Raw genomic sequence first — 23771 nt, 5'->3', positions numbered from 1 at the left:
TCTCCTGTACAGTAGTGTAAATATTATATTGACATATAATATTATATAGGATTGTCTATACTAAAAATGTATATATGGCATATGTAAATATAAAGTATCTATGTATGATTGTCTTTGTTCTATTTTATAGACAGAAATGAGACGACTCAAAATTGACAAAATAAAATAACGTGAAATTTTAAATTTAAAAGGATTATAGATAAATGACACAGTTTTTAGGTATTCAGAATGACTGAATAGAACTTGAAATATTCACTATCTTTACAGTTTTTATTGGCACATTTTATTGGTTACTACAGACACATAACCATCAAAATGAACATAAAATGAAGGCTTTTAAGAGTGTCTGTAAAATATAAATCAATGATAAAAAAGGAAAAGCATCTCTGTTTCTCCTAATCCATAAGACCACTCAGAGTGACTGTGGATCACTCAAACTAATGTCCTTAGTCCCTTCACAGATATCTAAGCCATTTAAATCATTGAGTCATGCCTTAATGATATGGTCAGTAACTCAAAAATGTTTCCTATTCCATAAAATAAATCTTTAAAAAAGTGAGTCGGAAAAACGACAAGAGGGAAATGTAACAAAAAAGAATAGAAGCCAAGATTCCTCAAGTTAAAATTTAAGAAAAGGCGTAGAGAAAAGGAAGAGATAAATTTTCAAAATTACTTAGGAATTGTATGTCTTAGCTCATTCAACAAACATTATTAAAATCTATCTCTCTGCTGAGACCTGTTAGGTAATAAATTCTATTAGATAACAAAGATATACAGAACTCAGTATGACAAACAGATGCATTATCAGGGCAAAGAGATATTGAATGCAAACAAGTAAATTAAAATGTTAAAATGTCATTCGATATTAAGCTAATCTAAAATAGCACAGAGAGAGTTCCCGATCATCCTTTAAGATGCAGCTCAAATGCTTTCTTTATGAATCCCCCCTTTTTGTGCAAATCTTCTGTGCCATAATCACATATCACTTGCCTTATATGAGTTTTATATCATATTACATTAATGGCCAACCTAGATATTTCAATAAACTATGAGCTTGAGAGCAGATATTATATTCTCTGCTAAGATTATATTCTCTAACTAAGACAGATTGATTTAGGATGGCATCAGAGATTTATTAGGTGGCTGCTCCCCTATTGTTTTCTACTTATGGCACTCTTGTTTCCCAGCAATCACCCTACCTTTTATTTCCATGCTTTAAGGTATTTCAGGACTGACAGAGAAAGCTGTAAGATACCCAGTGAAGCTATAATGGCCTCCAACGCAAGCCTTGGGCAAATTGGCATGGCTCAAATCCTTTGCATTTTCTTTTTTCTACCATTAAATATGCCTCTCTACTCTCTCCAAACCTGAACCTACTTGGACATGTTCAAATTATTCTGTCCCATGTGGCAGACCCTGCTTACCTACAAACCAAAGTACCTTTGAGTCCCATTTTCTCAAGAATCTGTTTTTTAAAAGTTCCAATGTTTAAACTAAAATTTTAGTGCCTATTTCAATAAGGAGGAAAAAATTACCCTTCTGAGGTATCCCACATTCATTTTTAAGGGGGCTTTTTTAAAAGTTTTCTATCCATAAAGCAAACTCTACATATATTAATCAAAACCACTGAACAGGGAGCATTCTTTGCTGGCAAATAGGTGAGAAGATTAATTTACTTATGACATGATAATAATATATGATATAATAATATATCATTACTTAACAAACCACTTTGGCTGCACACATTCAGACACTCTAGGTACCTTTTTACATTACTTCATTCAATTCACACAGTAATACTTGTGAAAGTAGAGTGTGTGGATGTTCTTGTTTCTATGATACATATGTATACAGTATGACAAAGAGAAGATACTTTTTCTAGAATTGCTCAGCTGGTACAAGAAAGATCAAGATTTGATCTTAAATCTGCCAGACCCCAAAATAAAATCTCTTCTTTTTTAAGAATCCCCCTAAAAATGTTACTGTGGCAAATTCTGTTGGTCGTTTATTAAAAATGTTTATTTTTGTCTTTCTTAGCTTCCTTTGCAGTAAAGTATGAACAAGTGCCTGAGTACTAGCCAATGAAATAGTAATAGAAATCATCTGTTCCACTTCAGGCCAGGTGCAAAAATGCCTCCCATTTCCCTCTGCCAGTTTGATGTTGATGAAGTAAGGTAATCTTGAAAGCCAAATGCTAAATATGGCAAAATTTCTATTAGTCTGAGTTTTTGAATGACTATGTGGTATAGAATCCACCTGCATACACTTTACCTCTAACTCTACTGGATCTGCCTTAAACTAGTGAATGATTAAAATATTATTCTCTATTGTGCTTTATTCTTTATACATTTTAAAATTCTATTTGTTACAGCATCTAGCCCTAACTAAAACAGTCTCATGTACAAATGTAATCTCAAAGGACTTTCCTGAGGAAATAAGCCCTAGGCTAAATTATACTCATAACTATATTTTCCAAAGTTTGAATAACTTAGTAAAATAAATGTACCTCGTATTTTAAATATGGCATCAAAAATATTAACTTTACAATGAGAAAATTATTTTGGGTAAATATTCTAATTGTACTCTCTCTCACATCATGTTAGTCTCTTGCCTAGAAATTATTAACCATTCTGTCAACATGAAAATTCAAGTGAATAAGGCCTCAGATGCAATAATAAAACTGGACCACCATCTTGACCATTTATATCTTCCTATTAATACTATTCTATCAATATTCATCCTTAAAATGTAAATTTTAGAAACAATTTATAGGCCATTAATATTCATTTTGAATTACAGATCCAAAATGGTATATACTACACCCTCACTATTTATGTTAAATATTTTCTTCCATGTGTTTCTATGTACTTGTTTATTTCATGTATTTCCATAATTTTCTCTATACTTATCTTGTTTAGTGTCTCATTCAAGCACTGGAAAATTAATAAAGTATTTTGAGTGTGTAGGCCCTGTAACATGAATGAAGACATACAGAAAACTGAACTGAAAAAAATATACAAAGCAACTTTAGGAAATAACACTGCATTTGAAAATACAGTTTAGTAACACAGTAATCATTGTTTAGTCATATTTTGACTTTGAAATACACTGACATGAAGGGAAGAAACTGGATCAAATCTAACTTAAGATTAGGTGGCCTTAAATGTCAACTTCAAGATCCAAGTAGTGATTATCAATAAGCATAATACAAATACATTAGTAAAACACAAACCTTTCACAGGTTTGCTGCCAATTTTAAACAATATCTAAAAGTTACCATTGTTACAACTGAGTACACATACTAAAATGGCAGTGTCTGCTATATGTAAAGTTTCTTGAGTTATCTAATGCAGTATAGAGTAGGGTTCTTTGGTCTCTTTAATTGATATGTTATCTGCTAAAAAGTCAAGGCAGGATCTTTGCATTATTCTTAATTTTTCCCAGATTTTGAATAACGCTTCAAAATGGTGATTACCTTTGTGAAGCAGAGGAAAGAAAGGCAGGTGAAAGAACAGGGAGGAACATACAGCTTTTATATAATATTTTACAATTGGTTGTGGGTTTATAAGCATTGATTATATTATTAAATAAATAAATAAATATAACAGAAAATAGAGGTAAGTCATGCAAAGGATATGGATACTGAATCATGATTAATTTATCTGTTGACGTAATATCCTAAAATAAAAAAGAAGTAAGCCTATGATAAGGAAAGATCATACCTTTACTCTTACTGCTATGTGTGAGCATCTTTGGCTTGGGAGTGTTGAGAGAAGAGAATAGCAAACAGTTGTTCTTTTTTACACAGCAGGAAGATCAACCCAGTAAATAACTATTGAATCTTTTATAGATACTATGAGAGTCTTATATAGCAGTGATGATTGTGTGTTAATTATAACTGATGGCTTTATGTGCTTTAGGGTCTTTTTAATACTTTTAAGATATGCCATCAAAAATTCTGATTTTTTTAAAGTGTGCTCAAATAGAAAGAGTTGGGTAACTACTTGTCTGGAAGACATTGAAAACAATGAAATACTTTAGCAATATTCTACTTTAAAATGCTCTAATGAACTCCAGAGGAGTCCTTAAAAGATCTGGGACAAATTTGTATTTTGCTGGAGTCTATTAGCCCATTACAACCCCAAATTCGGGATGAATCCAGAGACGATTTTCTAGAGTTACTTAAGCTTACCAAAGCTTTTTAAAAGCCTAACTTAAGAAGCCATATAGTTCAGTGACTTTATTACTAGATTGGATTCAAAAAACCCAAGTCTAGTCACTCACTCACTCTCTGGTCAGAGCAAAATACCAACAATCTCTCTGCTTTGGTTTCCTCCTCTGAAAAAGAGGGATAATCAAGATACCTATGATAGAGAGTTACTGTGAGATTTAGGTTAACATACATAAAGATCTTAGAATAAGATTAATGCCCCACATACAGTAACAATTCCTAGATATTAGCTATCGTACCCTTTACAGATACGTCATGGCTTACAGAGAGCTCCAAGAAAGGCATTTCAATTGTTTTAGTATGGCGAACATTTAGAGGGGGCCGGTTCATAATACCTACTTAAGCCAAAGCAGACGCAAACCAATGATTCTAATATGTATTATATTTTTTACTTAATGACATGAGCAGTTTTAATTATTTCTTAAGAAGTTTTTTAAATATCTCTAACTGTGATTTTTACTCCTCAGTCCACAGAGGAAAATAAAGTTTAAGAATTTTTTCAGCCAGACACGGTGGCTCACACTTGTAATTCCAGCACTTTGGGAGGCCAAGGCAGGCAGATCACAAGATCAAGAGATCGAGACCATCCTAGTCAAAATGTTAAAACAAAAATTAGCTGGGCATGGTGACGCGCACCTGTAGTCCCAGCTACTCAGGAGGCTGAGGCAGGAGAATTGCTTGAACGTGGGATGCATCATTGCACTCCAACCTGGGCAACTCCATCTCAAAAATAAAAAGAATTTTTTCAAAGCTTTTATCATAACTTCCTAAATTCTGAAAAAATAAGAATGTATCTATACATAAAAACAAAAAATAAAATCATTCTGATTTATAATCTGATTGTTTTCAAAGAACAATAAATGCATGTTATTCCATTTTAATGACTGCATATTAATCAATTGTATTGGTATAGAATATTTACGTAACCATTTAATCCCATATTTTAGACATTTTAAATAATCTTTATCATAATTTTTTCCTATTATTAAAAATATACATACATGTCCTATTTTTCCAGATGTCAGAATATTTTTCTGGAATATAGTTATAAAAAATATAATTATAAAAAATCAGAATGGCCTTTTAAAATACATATTGCTAGACAGGGCATGGTGGCTCATGACTGTAATCCCAGCACTTTGGGAGACCAAGGCAGGAGGATCACTTGAGCCCAGGAGTTTGAGACTAGACTGGGCAACATGGTGAAACTCACTCTCCACAAAAAATTCAAAACTTAGCTAGGCATAGTGGCATGCTCCTGTAGTCCCAGCTACTCAAGAGGCTGAGGTGAGAATAACACTTGAAACTGAGAAGTCAAGGCTGCAGTGAGCCATGGTGACAGAGCCTGGGTAACAGAGGGAGCCCCTGTCTAAGAAAGAAAGGAAGGGAAAAGAAAGTGAGGAAGGGAGGAAGGGTGGGAAGGAGAGAGGGAGGAAGGGAGGGAAGGAAAGAGAGAGGAAGAGAGGGAGGGAGGGAGGAAGAGAGGGAGGGACGGGGGGAGGGAGGGAGGGAAGGAAAGAGAGAGGAAGAGAGGGAGAGAGGGAGGGAGGGAGGGAGGGAGGAAAGGAAGGAAGGAAGGAAGGAAGGAAGGAAGGAAGGAAGGAAGGAAGGTTGGTTGGAACTTTGTCATCCAAATCAATGGGATTTTACTAGGTGACCTGTTAAGAGACTGCTCCCTTTCCTATTACCTTAACTACATGATTTTTAAATTCTGCCAAGCTTATGCTCAAAGACTGTAGAAAAGTGTTAATTCCATGTCCATATATTTGACAAAATATGAACATTTCTCACATTTTCAACTGTCTGTTGCTTTTGTATTTTGTTCATCTTCCTATCAGGGCAGCTATTTATCTTAGTTCCTGGAAAGGTTTTAATCTATTAAGGATATAAATCATTTGTCAAATGTATCAACTAACTTTCCCAGACTTATTTTCATATTGTTTATAATGTCCATAGTGTTATTTTAAAATCAGTAACACTTTACTTACCAAAATTAGGACTATGAAGCATCATATAGCCATTTGAAACATGTCTTTTTTGAGAAATGTTACAAGAAAAGGAAAAGGTGCATGGTGATAATATATGAAAATAATAATCAGGAAATAAATTTTTATATGTATATATAAGTCAGTGATCAAATCAAAGATCATGAAAATATAACCTGATATATATATATATATATATATATATACACAGAGCTCTATATATTTTTGTATTGTATGTGTGTGTGTGTGTGTGTATATATATATACACACACACACACACACACACACATATATACTATACATATATACATGTGTGTGTTATATAGGGGTGTATATGTATGCATATATATACACACACATATATATACACCCCTATATAAAATATAACCTGATATATATACACACCTATGCATATATATGTGTATATGTGTATGTATATATGTATATAATACATATATATGTATATAATGGGATTTTACTATATATGTATCTAATGGGATTTTACTAGATTACCTTATTAAGATACTGCTGCTTTTACTAGGTTACCTTAAGAGACTGTACATATATATATATATATACATACACATATACATATATATATATATATACACACACACACACCTATATATAGGTATAAATATATATATATGTATATATAGGTATATATATATAAAATAATGGATATATACATATATACATATACATATATAGGTATATATATATAAAATAACTTCAATGTTGGAAAAGAGAATGTATATTTAAGGCAGTAAAGATATGTAGCAAAATATTCATTATCTCTGGGTAATGGGGTTATGGGTGCTTTGTTTTATTCTCTTTATTCTTTTCTCTGGAGCACATATATGTGGTTTTTAAAATCAGGAAAATGTATTAGTAAAACCAAATTTTATTCAGTGACAGCTGGAACCAAATATTCAACATAAGAAAAGCTGATGTCACTTAAAGATTTCCACACTTCCCTGGAAACATAATAAAATTTTATGCCTATACAAGATCAATAGTTCATCCTAACAAACACACTTATCCAAAATGCCAACATGATCACTGTAATGTTAATTAAATTTTATTGTGACAATAAGTTAAGAATGGCAAGACTGAAGGCTGAGATGTTGATTTAAAGATGGAGCTAAATGTTTTATTGCTAGATTTGCTTATAGACAGAGCTAATTAGTTAAATTATATCTACATGTTTTTGTTACTAAAACAATTGTATTTGTAAAAGACAGTGCATTTAAAAGAAGGATAATTTTACATGCCTCTACAATTTGATCAAGTTATGACAAGGATTCAAGAAAGCATTTAATGAGGAGACTCATGTTAAAAAAAAAAAATGGTTATACCAATTCATTGACTCTTCAAGATTTGTCAAGGTTTAAAAGACAAAAGCAGATAACATATTGATTTATTAGTGTATAAATGTTTCCTGAAAACAACTTCTATTTCAATATATGTCTGAAAATATTCATATTGTTCATTCTATTTATTTTTTATTTATTTATAATATTTTTTGATACAGAGTCTTACTCTGTTGCCCAGGCTGGAGCACAGTGGTGTGATCTTGGCTCACTGCAACCTCCACCTCCTGGGTTCAAGTAATTCTCCTACCTCAGCCTCCTGAGTAGCTGAGACTACAGGTACCCACCACCATGCCAGGCTAATTTTTGTATTTTTAGTAGAAACAGGATTTCACCATATTAGCGAGTCTGGTCTTGAACTCCTGACCTCAAATGATCTGCCCACCTCAGCCTCACAAAGTGCCGGGACTGCAGGCACGAGCCACCTCACCTGGCCCATATTGTTCATTCTGAACATTCTATATTAAGATTTGTATTATTTACCAATCCTATAGAAAGGAAAGATATGAGGCAAATAGTTAATGGTTTAATTGTTTCTGTTCTACAGTCCAACTGATATAAAAATATTAAGGGGTTACTTACTCTAACATTTGTTTATGATGAAATGTGATTCTGCACAATGGTGATCACTCAGATTTTGTCAATCTATTCACCTTCAATCTAAGGGCTGATATTAATAAGTCATGCCTCTTCTGATTTACAGCAAAGAGATAGAAAAAAATTATGTAAATGTGGATTTCATTCCCTCATTTATTCATTTAATTGCTATTTATTGAACACTGATTATCCTCCAGTCATTGCACTAGACATAGAAGCTGCAGCACTAAACAAACAGAGCTGGTTCCCACTGAGAGATCTTGCAGGACGGTGGAGGAAGACCAAAATGCAAATAAACATAGCACAGTATATAGTATATGAACATCATGACAAAAGTTCAGAGTGCTTTGAGAGCCTACCTGGGCAGAGAAAAACTTTAATGAAATCAAATGATACATTAGGCAGGCTGAAAGGACTGTGATCCAGGAAGGGGAAGTGCTGTGAGAAAACCTGGAAAAAGTCAACTATGGTTAGAAGTCTATAGTGAAGGAAAAGACGACAAAACCCTCAGTCTGTGCCAGAGTTTGGACTGCATACCAAGGACAACAGGAAACCTTTGAAAGATTGTAAGCAGAGAAGAAACATGATTACTCTCGCATTTCAAATCACTCTTGCTGGAGTGGGGAAGAGGATTTGGAAGAGAACCAGCCAAGAGGCTATTACAGTTGTGCAGTGGCCTAATGGGGAGGGGGTGAAGAATCTAGGACATAGTAGACCTTGGGAGACATTTAGTAAGAATCAATAGGACTTAGTGAATAACACTATGACAGTGAAAGACAGAAGGTGTCAAGATTGACATACTGCCACACTTGGGGCCCCATACTTATTTTTATAAAATACAGACAACTTCAAATCAATGATCACTAAAATATAGCCTGATACCTAAAAGAGTTCTCTTGATAAAATCTTATATAGTTCCCTTTTAGTCAGTAAAGACAAAAAGTTTAGATAGATCATCAAAATTTTACATTGAATAGATTTTTCTTTTTATGTATTTTAGAATACATTAACAAAATTATGGGATTTGGTCACTTGAACTGAAGCTATAGGCGACAGCAGTATTGAGCAAAGAGAAATGAAATTTTATAAACCTACTTTTTTCTGATTATGTAATTTAAAAATATTTTCAACTGATCATTATTTGAACAATTATTATTTACCCATTCTGACTGTCTCTAAACTTTAACAACAAGTTGTAACTCTTGAAAGATAAACTGGCTACTTGGGTCTGGGGCAACAATTTTTTGTTAAAATTCTTAGCACACTATTCTCAAAACTGATTAATATTTGGACATATAAAGTAAAACCTAAAAGAGCACCTTTCATATTAGTAGCTCAATAAATGCTAGCTGAATCTGAAGTAAATTGCTAGAAAATGCTATGTTTGGGGTCATAAAGCACTTAATGCCAATTTGAAGTTAGCTATAAAAAAGTGCTCATATGGGAAACATTAACCTTAAAAATTAATCATGGACTTTATTATTTACCCAATGTCTGTGTATTTATTTCTGCTTTCACTAGGCAGAACACATGAATCCAGATTAGACATGGATCCCAGTAACAGTGCTACCATTAGACCATTATTAGCTCTGCAATCTTGAACAAGACTTAACTAGCAATGTAGTCACGATTTCCTCATTTGTAAAATACCATGACTGCCTTACAGAGTTATTGTGAAGATCAAGTAAGATAATATATATGAAAAGATAAAGCCTAATATAAATAGAAGATTAGCTTACTTCATGATTGGCCTCTAACTAAGTGTTATGATTAGATATGACTTCTCTACAAAAGGTGGTTTGAAAGTTCATATTGATTTGAAATACAATTGCAACAGGTTTTATATTTGTTAATATATTTACACTATTAAAATATATCTGTACAATATGTTATATAACAGTTTTTGCAAGTGTCCCAAGAAATGACTGAACATAAAGCAAAATAAATAAATGAAATCAGCTTAGCTTATGAAGTACTGATAATAAATGTTCTCATTTCAGAGAAGGAAGGAACCATTATATTTATTAAACATGATTATAAAATAATAATCTTATATTTATACAAGGACTGTGTTATATATAATTTTAAAATTATCCTTGGCAATCTATTACTGTGACTTAGTGCATAGAGTAAGGCTCTTAGTAAAACTAAAAGGCCACAAACATATTTACTGAAAATTCGTGATGCCACTACATACCTTTCAGAATGGCTAAAATGAAACAACAGTGAGACCAAATACTGACAGGTATGTAGAATGACTGGTGGGAATAGGAAATAGAATGGCTACTCTGGAAAATAGTTTGAGGTTTCTTATATATTTTATATACAATCCATTAATTGTATTCTTGGACATTTATTCCAGAGTTATGAAAACTTATATTTACACAAAACCCTAAATACTAAAGTTCACAGCAACTTTATTTGTAATAGAAACTGAAACCAGCCCCAATATTCTTTAACAGGTAAATGGTTAAATAAACAGTGGTGCATACACACATCAGAAAACTACTCAGCATTAAAAAAGGAATGTGTTGTTACACATAGAACCTGAGATAAAACTCTAGAGGCTTTATGTCGAGTGAAAAAAAGTCAATCCCCAAAGATTCCATACTTTATTATCTATTTATATAAAATTTTTTAAATCATAAAATTTCAGAAATAGAGGACACATTAGTGATTGCCACAGGTTAGGGGCTGGGTGGGCTTTGGAGGAAGGTAGATGTGGTTATAAAAGGTGAATAAATTGATCCTTTCCGTGTCCTGACAGTAGTAGTGAATACAAGAACCTACTCAGGTGATAAAGCCATGTATAACTTATACACACAAGAGTTCAAATAAAAATGGGGAAACCTGAATAAGACCAGTAGATGGTATCAATGTCAACTTTTTGATTATAATATTATACTATTGTTTTACAAAATGTGACTACTTGGGTAAACTAAGCAAAGTATACAAGGGATTTCTGTGTATTATTTACTACAACTACATGCGAATCTGCAATTATCTCAAAATTTTCAATTAAAAATTGAAATACATGTATTTGTAAATTAATACAGGGATTTGTAAATCAATAAACTCTAAAATCCAATTTTTGTTTTATTTTACACAAAAAGAAACATAAGATAAATATTTTGATATAGTTTTATTAATAAATATCATACCAAAAATAATTAATGCAACAGCTCATTAGTTTTCTTCATGATGTATTTTGTTTCATTCAACTCTTATGTGATAGCAGCATATGTACTTTGCTATAAATGGTTCCTGTATGCAAATAAATGTCAGGGTTAGAAGACCTGCTGTTTATTCAGTTCAGAAATAAGAATAATTATATCTACTAATTAGTCATTTATTGAGTCTGTAAAACAATTATTTTATATATAGTTAGAATTAAGTTATCTCAAGAAAGTCAATTTTCAGAACAGAACATTGGTGGTCTTGGTTTTTATTATTGGAGTTAGTAAAAGAGATCAAATAGGTTTTGTGAAGCCCTTAGAAATTTCAAAAAAAAATTGTTAAATGTACTTTTTTTCTCTCTTAGGTTTTATTTCTCTGGCTGCAAAATGTAAATATTTGAATGAAAATGTGCCACTTGGATCCTCAGAAATTTGGGGAGAATTCTAAATTTAAAAGCAAATGCAGCTACTATGAAAAGCAGTATAAAGGTTCCTCAAACAATTAAAAACAGAATTACATACCAGCAGCCTCACTGTTGGATATTAATCCAAAATAATTATCAGCATCTCAGAGATATTTTCACTACCATATTCATTGCAGCACTATTTACAATACCCAAGATATGAAACCAACCTAAATATACATTGACAAATAAAAAAATGCGGCATATACAATGGAATATTATTCAACCTGAAAAAAGAAGGAAATCCTGCAATATGTGACAATGTGAATGAAACTTGAGGACATTTTATACTAAGTTAAATAAGCCAGGTGATGGAAAAACAAATACTGCATGGGACAATTTATATGAAATACTAAAATAGTGAAATTCATACAAGCACAAAGTAGAATGGTGACTGCCAGGGACTAGGGGCTTGGGGAAATGGGGAGTTGCTAATCAACAGGTATAAAGTTTAATATATGCAGATGAATAAAATCTAAAGTTAACAATAACATATTGTGCACTTAAAAATCTGTTGAGGAGACATCTCATGTTGTGTTCTTACTACAATAAAATAAAATAAACCAAATTTGAACTTGAGTTATCTCTCACATCTTCTTTAGGGAGGCCTGCTAACCATAACTTCTCTGATATTTGCTCCTGACATCTTCCTGAAGTTTAAGAAAGCAGGTCAAGGCATTGTAGACTGAAAGTTTCAGGTGGCTTAGAACTACTTAGTAAGAGCCATCATTTTTAAGTAACCCCCTGAATAACAGGTTTAAGAGTCTGATTAGTTAAGATGCAAAGTTTACACACAAGCCATGAGGGAGGAGAGAAAAGCAGAATCCTAATGCGGAAGTGAAAGCTAGCATACACCCTCAGTTCCAGTAGAAGCTGAAAGATAGTAAGTCATGCTACAAGTCAATGGTCAAGTCAAGACTAGAATTACTTTCTTAGGTCATCCTTTTTCCTCCTCTTTCTTCAATGCTCAGTAAACTACTTAGTTTTCAAGTCTTAGACCAAATTCTGTTAATTCTACCTGGACCCCAGGTCTCCCTTTGTTCCCATAGTATCTCTCATTATTGATTCACTCATTTATCCACTTGTTCTGCAATGACTGTGTGCCCAATACCTAGTGCTATGAAAAAAAAAAATCTCTGTCTTTATGAAACTGGTAGTAGTGAAGGAGAAAACAGATAATATGTTTTTAAAAAGCAAAATATAGGATATGTCAGTTACGGCATGTTAGATGATGACAAATCAGCAGGGAAAACAGCAGGATAGTATGCATTTGTTGGGAAGGGACTTTTTTTAACTTTTATTTTAGGTTCAGGGGTACGTGTGAAGGTTTGTTACATAGGTAAACTTGTGTCACAGGGGTTTGTTGTACAGATTATTTCATCACTCAGGTATTAAGCCCAGTACCTAATAGTTAAGTTTTCTACTCCTCTCCCTCCTCCCACACCTAGAAATTCCTACAACTGCACTGCTCAACAATTTAATTTAATAGGGGTATGATTTCCCAAATGTTGCAGCCCAACAAATCCAGGATACATATGAAGGAAACTAAATCCTAAGAAAATTGAGGGACTAGCCCAAAACCACACACAGTGTGAATTAATAAACCTCCCAAATCTACATTTCATAACATTCAAAAAAATGAAGTGCTAAGTAATACGTTTGATCAATTTTTGTCTCTCCTTATTCTGATTTTGTTCCCATAGTACGGCAAACTTTATATTTAGCACTACTATCATCACCAATAGGAGCCTGAGAAGTTTCATGCACAGCTCCCTTGTACCTGTGACTATAGGCTAAGTTTAAGGTGTGTGTGCCTTCAAATACCTGCCTGCAGTGATATCTTATGTCCTAGTAAATCAATATACAAAGAAGAACTCCTTAAGAGTCTAAAGGAAACTACAAAAATAGGTTCACTTTGGGCAGAAAATATGACCACAGATCTAGAACTAGTATGACCACTCAGTCTGGGATGATGAAATGGCCAGTTTCTTGGTATAAAATTAGAACAGCACATATGGCTGAAAGCCATATCAGAGGCAAAATTACCACTACTTATGTGCTGTTACAAATTTCAGATAAAAGATGATTACACATATTATAGTTATCTAGTTTTCATTATAAGGACTAAATGATTTAAGATTACAGAAAAGCCAGACTGAATGAAGAGTACAGGACAGGTACATTAATGAAACATTCGCCTTTGTTGCTCACTGTTAAAAACCTTTCGGAGATGCATTGTTGACAGGGAACTGACTCTGGTTGTCATTTTGGATAATGTTTTTGTGAGTGAATTGATTATTGGTTCAAAAATACCAACACCTGCATTATGAGTCCTTCAGTGATTCTCCATTACCATTTTTAAAAAGCTCAAACTCCTTAGTATAAGATATAAATGTCTTCATGAGGTACCTCTCCTCTTCCTCTCCACACATTCCACATCCTTCCATTCTCAGGTCTCTGAGGTTTCCTGAACATGCCATGCTTTCAACACCTACCTCAGTCTCTTTGCACATACTCTTCCCTGCACAAATCCTTCTTCCCTCACCTCCCAACAGGGTGAATTTCCTTAAAATAGCTTAAGTGTTATCTTCATTTGGAAGTTTTTCCCAACACCCCTGCCCATACTCCCTGTGCTAGGTATCTCTTTCCCTTCTAAATATCACTGTTAAGCTTATCACACTATATTAAAAATTATATATGTACATATATATGCTGCACCTAAGAGTGTGTGTGTGTGTGTGTGTGTGTGTGTGTGTGTGTGTGAGACCTTCACTGGATCAAAACTTATAAGCAAAGTTTTATTCATGTTTTAATGAGCAACAATATAGAATTGAATATCTGAAAGTAAAACTAAAATAGTGGTAACATTTATCAAGTGCTTAATAATTGTCAGGCACACTTCTGAGGTTTTAATTCATGTATTGTCATAAAAATCTAATCAATACATAACATTATTCCTATTTTACAGATAAAGAAACTGAGGTAGGGTGAGTTTAGTAAGCTGCCTAAGGTTACAAAGCTAGTAAATGACAAAGCCAGGATTTGATCCCAAGCACTCTGAGTTCAAAATGTATATTCATCACCTCTGTACTATGGCTACTTAATGTGTATATATATGTAAAGTGTTTTTAAGTGAATAAGTAGGCATACATGTACAATCTATATGTAATGTATATATGCATATATGTATTTACTTGGGTATATATATGAAAAACATTGGCTTTTAAGAATGAACTCTAAATAGCAGTACAAAGTTACTTCAATGAATTAGAAGTTTTGACAAAATACTATCTGATGTCCTAGAAATTGTCTTCTTTTCCACTGACATATTATAGTACTCTAGTTAATAATTGGGAGGCCATAGTCTCAACTACTCAGGAGGCTAAGGCAGGAGAATCGCTTGAATCAGAGGGGTGGAGATTGCTTTGAGCCAATATCACACCACTGCACTCCAGCCTGTGCAACAGAATTCGACCCTGCCTCAAAAATAAATACAAGTAAAAGAAAAAATAATAATTTATAAAATATAATATCAATGTACATATATTTTTTAATGTATTAAGTAGATATGCTTTGTATTGAGAATATACACTTATTATGTACTACCAGGTAGCTTAGTAAAAATTTGAAAATTTAGGCATGAGGTAATCATTACAAGATTAGGTTTGCAAAGTACTTTGGCATATACAGACAATTACTGAATAAGTGTTTTATTTAGGAGAATATAAATCTATACTTATAAATATATTGAAATAATGGTTTCTCAGTAACTTTTTACATTTATTTTTAATTATTATTATTTTTTAAGTTCTGAGGTACATGTGCAGGATGTGCAGATTTGTGAAATGTATGCCATGGTGGTTTGCTGCACTTATCAAACCATCACCTAGGTATTAAGCCCAGCATGCATTAGCTCTTTTCTCTAATGTTTTTCCCCATCCCTGCCCTCCTACAACAGGCCCCTGCGTATGTTGTTCCCCTCCTTGCACCCATGTGTTCTCATTGTTCAGCTCCCACTTGTAAGTAAGAACATGCAATATTTGGTTTTCTGTTCCTGCATTCGTTTCCTGAGGATAATGGCTATTATTTTACATTCCAAAATTTTAAAGTCAGCATTTTTAATACAATAGGTTCCCAAACATTGCCATATACTGGAATCACCTGAGCATCTTATAAAAATACTAATTCTTGAAGCCAGGCATGGCGGTGTGTGCCTGTAGTCATAACTATTTGGGAGGCTGAGGCAGAGGATCCCTTGAGCCCAGGAGTTCACAGCTGTAGTGAACCATGATCACACCTGTGAATAGCCATTGCACTCTAGCCTGGGCAATATAGTGAAGTGCATTTCTTAAAAAATAAAATACTGATGTGGGCACCACCACCACCCTCTTAATTGGACATTCTGATTTAATTAATAATGGGCTGAGTCCTGAGTATTAGAATTTTTTAAAAGCTTCCCAGTTGACTCAGATATGCAGCAGATTGGGAACCAGAATTTTACTAAACTTTCCCTAAATTCACTCTAAATTTTACTGAATCTCCTCTATTATCACATTTAAAAGCAATCCTGCCAAAAACCTACAGCAACCATGCCAGAAATCAACATGCAGTTTCTCCTATCAACTGTATTACCTGGCTTCCATATTCTTCCAATATAATTCCTTTCCTCTTGGCTAATTCTCTTTATGGATAATGCAAATAATTTCTTTACTAAATCATTTATTCAAGGACACAGACAAATTTGCAACCTAATCACCAAACTTAATTATGCAGAATTTTACTTCATTTTAATTAAGTATTCATTTTCATATGCTTAAAACAGAAAAGAATACAGCTTGAACAGGGAACAGGTTGTTTAGAAAAAGGGAGGTTTAAATAAAGGTAAAAATGCATAGAAAGAAAAAAGTTACAGGATAGTATCACATTTTATACTCCCTTCTCTACCTACTTATCCGTTCTAATCCCTGTTTATAATCTTACATGTTGGCTTAATTTAAAAGTAGTAAGTAGATAATATGTTTATGCTGATGTAGAGATATGGAGATGTAGAGGTTTTATATGAGAAATAAGTCTTTAATGTTTTAGAGTCTTTGAGATTTATGGATTTAAAGTCCTTGAGATTTACACTGCATTTTTTAATTGCAGTGTAATCTAGCCAATCTTTAAATTCTATATGTAAGTATAATTGTATATGTAAGTATATATCTATTTCAGAAAAAAAAATATTACAAATTCACTTCACGTGGAAATGAATTTGTTAGATTAAGAACTGGTATGTCCTACTCTATCCAAAGTGCATGTTCTTTACGATGTTTGTAAAACTATATGCAAGTTAAAACAGTGATATCTAGTCTATAACGCATGATGATCAAAGAGTTTTGTTTATCACATACTCATGCTGATAATTCATTAAGCACTTTCACTATTAAATTTATAGAATGAGTTGTTGGCTCCATTTTACTGACACCATGAGTCACATTAATCAGTCTCCAACAGGATGATAAAAATCTGAATGTTGATCACTATGGTTCCGTTGTAACAAATGTATGACTAAATCAGTTATCTCATAATACATCACAACAAACACAAATTTTAGGGTGGAATTGTTCTTCAGACTAAATAGTTAATCACTGTGAAATCTAAATTTGTGTATTCTAGTTATTGACATAAACTCTGAAATAAATCCAGGCTTCATCTGTAGAAAATAAATCTAAAATAATAAACTCAAAAATAGTTAGATATTAAAGAAAATACTTGGATTAGCTAGCTAAAAAATGGAAAAAATAACTGTGTTTCCCTTTAATCATCTCTATTTTGAAGTATTTTAAAGACAGAAGTGAGAAATTGTATACAGCTCTACAATGTAATCACCAAAAGACCATATTGGGATGACTTTTTATTAAGAAATATAAGGTACCTATCACCGTCATCAATGATGAAAAGTGTGTGATGTATTTATTGATGTGTTGATTTGTATTAGTGTGAGTTAGAATTAGAGAGAAAGAATAATAAACACATTCTAGTGCACAAAATAATAAATGAGAAATTTCATATATATGAATCATCAAAAAGAAGCAGTTATATTACTTCCCACTTCATACTAGTTTCATTTAAGATTATTTAAAATGCTGTTGGATTAAACTGCTTTCGTATTGACTACCCACCATATAAGACTCCAGCATGTACACAAATATACATATCTATTTTTATATATACTCATATAGTTCCTCAAAGATGATTTATTGTTAATTCATAGCCTCAAAATAATGAAATACAGCTGCACATTGTGATATATGACCTTTTAAGAACTATGTTAGGCAAAAGTTTACCATTCTATTTAGGCAATCTATATTTAGATAAATTAAAACATTTCAGTCTTAAAAGCATAATGTTAAAAAAAACTAACTTTAAGTAAAATGGCTTAAACTATTTTATTGTTATAAAAATAGCTAAAGTTGAAGTAATGTAATGTCTAAATAACTATAAAAGAAACAAAATGTCATTATTTATATTTTTAAAATAACTGATCAGATGTGGAGAATTTTGCATTTATACCTACTCTGTTGATTTCAAAGTGGCATTTTTCAATTCCATAACCAACAAACAGGTTACAAGTAGTCCTAAATGCCCCTTTACCAAATTCAACTACATCATCTTAATATTTTTTTTCTGCCCAGAGGCCTCCTATAAATTTTAGAAAGTCCCACTGTGTAATTTGTAAAACCTAACCTAAAGTTAGAAAAAGTATTTAACATACATGAAAGGAAATTACATCAAAATAGTCAATACATGGATTAAATATTTATGGTGATATCTACTCTAATGAATGAATACTGCTATCAGGAAGAGGATATGACAGCTTCTCTCCTTCCCTGGAATATGCTTCTACTTCTTCTCTCTCAGTTTCCTAATGCCAATTCTTAAAATCCTCCAATTTTGGATCATAGAGAAATAAAAAAGTTACTTGATTGGTGAGGATCTAGTGTTGGAACTCTCAGAACTAAACACTTGTTTAAGGTGATTCTTCTTCACTAGGTAGTTTTGTGATCTCTGTGGGGAAGTCAACATTGTCTCTCTCCCTTGCATCTTTAGTTGGGATATTTCTTCCTAAAGTTCCCCTGATAAGGTTGAATGCAGCAGTCTTACTTAGTCCCTAATTAACTCACAGTATCTGCAGTTTCTATCTGCAAAGGTCACTTATACCCTCCAGACCATCCTCCTAGACAGGATCCAAGATAACACCATGCCAGTTCTTTCCTATAGCCCACATCCAGTCTATGAGAAAGACTTCTTAGATCAACTCTGAAAGTCCAACACAGTTTTGCTCCAAAATAAAGGCAATTAGTCATTTTCTCACAGGTGAGTCCACAATATTCTGCAAACCCTCTCTTTAATTTTCTTAAAGACACACTCATGGAGAGAATCATGCCCACATCCATCCCCTTCTGTGAGAATAGAAATCAAAGCTTACAAGAACCTCTCTTCATAAATCTTACGTCTCCCCCTCAATTTTGGTAAAGCATTTAAGAATGCCAACGCTATTTTTCTACTTTTGATATGGTTTGGATCTGTGTCCCCACCACATCTCATGTTGAAAGGTAATTTCTTGTGTTGGAGGTAGGGCCTGATGGCAGGTGTTTGGATAAGGATGGTAGCTCCCTCATGAATGGCTTAGCGCCCTCCCTTTGGTGATGAGTGAGTTCTCCCAAGATCCGAAAGTATGTGGTACCTCCCCACTGACTCCCTCTCTCTTGCTCCTGCTCTGGCCATGTGATACACCTATTCCTGCTTCACCTTCTGGCATGAGTAAAAGCTCCCTGAAGCCTCCCCAGAAGCTGAGCAGATGTCAGTGCTATGCTTGTACAGCCTTCAGAACTGTGAACCAATTAAATCTCTTTTCTTTATAAATTACCCAGTCTCAGGTATTCCTTCACAGTACCTCAAGAATAGCCTAATACCAGCACATCTTGGTTTCTTATTTCAAGTTAAGCTTGATAGCCTTTTATTTTGGAATGAACTTCCTGTTGTCTTTAGATCTCAGCTGAGACTTCCACTCTAAATATACTCAATTATATATATATATATATATATATATATATACACATATATATATAATTTGAAGTAGAGACTTTTGTCTCACAAAGTAGGTTACATGCATTTATATACAACGTTAGTGTATTTAAAAACAAACTATCAAATTATAATATATTGAGCCCCAAATTACCCAATTTCGTTAATCTACATCATCCTAATGAACAGAATTAACTCCCTCTGTACTGATTTGTGATATGTATTTTTATAGTGCTTTGCTGTGGCCAAAGTCGTTGTACTTCTACTCTCTTACTTACTTGTAAGTGATTTCGAATCAGTGGAAAAGATAAATAGCCACATATATACCTGGCTATAGCATTAAAATAACACAATATTATACTTTCTCCACTGTTATATCCCATTTATTTAATTGGATAAGCAGTTTTTACCCAAGTTTAATTTAATTATGGTGATCATAATTAATAGTGATTGGAAGAATACAACTGTAAAACAGTTCTATGGTTTGTATACCTTGTTTGTCTTATTTGTGTTAATAGAAAACATCTGAGATAGTAAAGCAATAGGGAGACAGTATGTTATAGCAGAAAGGGCACTGGGCTTGAAATCATTATTCAGCTTATGGTTTTATTCCTACTTCTCTTATCATTGAGATTATTTAATAGGTATTATCAAAATTATTTTAAAAAGCATTTATTCTTATATGACAAGTACACACACATGTGCATTTTAAAAAGCCACACAATACTTCAATTATCTTCTGCTGATGATATATTATCTATAGTGATTGTCACAGAAAAAAATGTCTCAAAATGATAAAACAAGAGTACAGCCTACTCAAGTCATAGCTATAGGAATAAGGTATATTTACCTAATCTTCAGATTCTCAGTTTTATTCATCTGTAAATTAGTGATAAAATGCTGGCTTACAACTTTCCAGAGTGATTAGGATCTCATGAGTTGACAGCAAAAGTGCTCCCTTAAGTGGCATATATTTATATATAAAGTGGTTGTTCTAAACTCTTAAACATGCACATAGGCACACAAACAAAAATATTCAAAAACAACTTAGCGTATCTCATGGGAATTCAACTCTGAAAATGCCTCACTGCTATTAAAAATCCTTTAAATTTCAATAGTTACATGCCTTACCACTAAATAGCACCACTTAGAGTACTTTATATAGAGGTATGTTTTGTAAAACTTCTCAATTGGCAGATTCATTGCTCTATTAGTGAAAGGCTATAAAATTTATATTTTCATTCTATAATCTTTTAACTAAGGACTTTTAAAAATAAAAATGATTTAGTATTTGCAATTTAGCAGCCGGAATGCCTTTAGTTGGAAGAGGTGTCTTGCGTACCAGACGTTCATCTACAATTTGAAAGGTGATCTTTCTCCAAGAATTCTGAAATGCTGTAATAACTTTATATGGCTCTGAACTGCTTCATTCTAAAATCCCAGGGCTTTTCTAATGTGACAGGTTTAACGAAATTCCAAGGCTCCAATCTTAGTACTTTAAACCAAATTGATAAATTGTATCCTTAACTTTAAAATCTCTAATCCTGATAAAAATGTGAGGTTTAGCAATTCCTTCCTAGTCTTGGAATATGCAGAAATTATAAATGACTATAGAGTTTATTTCCTAGCTTTCTTTCTGTTTCATATGAATCTGAACCAGAAAGCATATTGATTCGATTTAAACTTGAACCCACAGAAGGAAGCTGGCTAAAGACATGGAGGCTAACTCACAGTCTGTAACCAGACTGGTTTGTCTAATGATGTAATTGTTGTTACAATAAATGGCTACATGCACAGATTTCTGTCTGGTTAGACATTTGGCTTGAAATAAACAGAGAATTCAATCCAAATATCAACTTTAAGGCCAAAAGTTGCCGTAAACTCTGCCAACCTGATGCTAATTCAACTAGGAATAACATGTTTTTTGTTTTGTAACAAATTAGTCCTTGAGTTGAATCTATTAAACTGAAACTGATGATGATTTCAGAAACATGTTTGATGAGGTCATAATCTCATTGCAGTTGGTCTGGAACCTAATTTTCTTGTCAAACGTCACTTATGTACTTTGGTATCACAGAAGTGAAAGGAATGATCCAAGAACTGGGAAAGGAAATACTTTGGCTCTGTAATTTGATTCATAAAAAAGGCCTGTTTAACCACTTACTTTGTGAATGCCTATTCTACAAGTTTAGAGATTATTTTTTGTCTGAAATTAGCTCTACTCTACCATCCTAAGGCCATAAGAAAAGCAGGACAAACTTAACGAAAAACAGTAACGTAACTAAAAATAATTTAAATAGGGCTCTACTTGTGTGTGTCACTTATTTTTGGCATGCTGTATACCTGTATTTTCAGATCTTTTATTCCATACAGTTAAAGGAAATAGCATTTAGAAATCATTGGAAAATATTGGTAAATAAAGAACGTAACATGCACAGTTATTTGGATGGGAGAAAAATATTCCAAACGAGACTTTTCCAAATTACTTGAAGACTAAAAGGATATGTATGTATAACCAAGAATAAATGTATGTGTTTAGAAGACATTAATATACTATAATAGTTTATGACAAAATAAAGAGAAAATACTGAATTAAACATGAAAATGAGTGTCTAGTTCAATAGTACCACATCAATATTTTCTTAACTGAGTTTCTAATGCTATTTATCTTTCTCCTCTTTTAAAATAATTTACAAAGTGCTAGTTTTCTGTGTTGCTATCCAAATGTGGAATGGCTTTTTATTTGGAACATGCAACAAACAGAAAGTTTTCTTTCTCCATTCAAATTATGACATCATTCATGGGTCCAGGGCAAGCTACAAAATTTGTGTAGCTTAGTGCAAAATAAAAATATGAAGCCCCTTATTTCTTGAACTAAGAATTTCAAGACAGCAACAACAAAGCATGAGTCTCTTCTTAACACAGGGGCCTTTGTAGTTACATACCCACAAAGCCAACGATGAATGGGACCATCAACAAAACTTTCTATTGACGTGCATTTGTATTGCTGGTATGATTGAAAAAGACATGAGGGGTAGTTACTAAAGCATCTTTCTTTACAAAGTACACCAATGAAAAGTTATCTTCCAAATGAGTCCACACATACCTATTTATCAGCCACATCAAAATGAACAAGCTGTTGAAAACATGGCACCAAGGGCAAGAAGTAGGGGAATTAAGATACACATCAAGCCCTGCAGCTTCCTGCCTTTGATAGAAATGTACAATAGCGTACTGTTTGCAACATCTTTCATTTCTCTGCTAAAGAGTTCTAACTCACACCCACTGGAGGCTTGTGAAAAGATGCAACCCATACTTAGGAAAGGGGTCAGACATGTTTGTTCATTTTCAATATCTTTTATTCTTACATTAAAAAATATAGCAAAGATCTACAAATCTGAATTAAAACTCTTGAATTTCAAACGGCCTTGTTCTTAAATCTTCAATCTCACATAATAATTCATATAAAATATGAATAAAACCTTTAAGACAAGATTAATTTAACTCATATATACTAATTTCATGAAACAAGTTTAAACCTTACATCATTATTAGCATTGCAGTATATTACCGACACATATATGTAGTCTGGGGTCACTACAGAAATTGGCAAAGGAAATTACTTCTTTAATGCAGTCTACAGGCACACCTCAGTAACAATGACACCTTTATCTTTCACTTATTGGCAAGTTTTTTCAGTGTTTCAAAGCTTGACTAATCCACAAGATAACATCAGCATATTTAAATCCTTAATTTTATTAAATCCAACTTTATTTGTTAAATGAGGATGATTTCCACTTTCTTTCATCCAAACTCTCATGATAAGGGCTTTGATAAGATACTATCAGAAATTATTTTCCTACAGGGAATATGTT

At 33.0% G+C, this 23771-nt stretch overlaps 1 protein-coding gene across 4 annotated transcripts in view; it reads right to left on the bottom strand.

The window, feature by feature from the left end:
• Positions 1-23771, bottom strand: part of ERBB4 (erb-b2 receptor tyrosine kinase 4) — a 1210589-nt gene that overhangs the window by 1058759 nt on the left and 128059 nt on the right. The gene's annotated exons all lie outside the window — the stretch shown is intronic.

Source organism: Cebus imitator, unplaced genomic scaffold (assembly GCF_001604975.1).
Source record: "Cebus imitator isolate Cc_AM_T3 unplaced genomic scaffold, Cebus_imitator-1.0 Scaffold89, whole genome shotgun sequence".
NCBI lineage: Eukaryota > Metazoa > Chordata > Mammalia > Primates > Cebidae > Cebus > Cebus imitator.
Note: the sequence above shows the minus strand (reverse complement) of the source record. Positions and strands in the feature narration are given on the sequence as shown.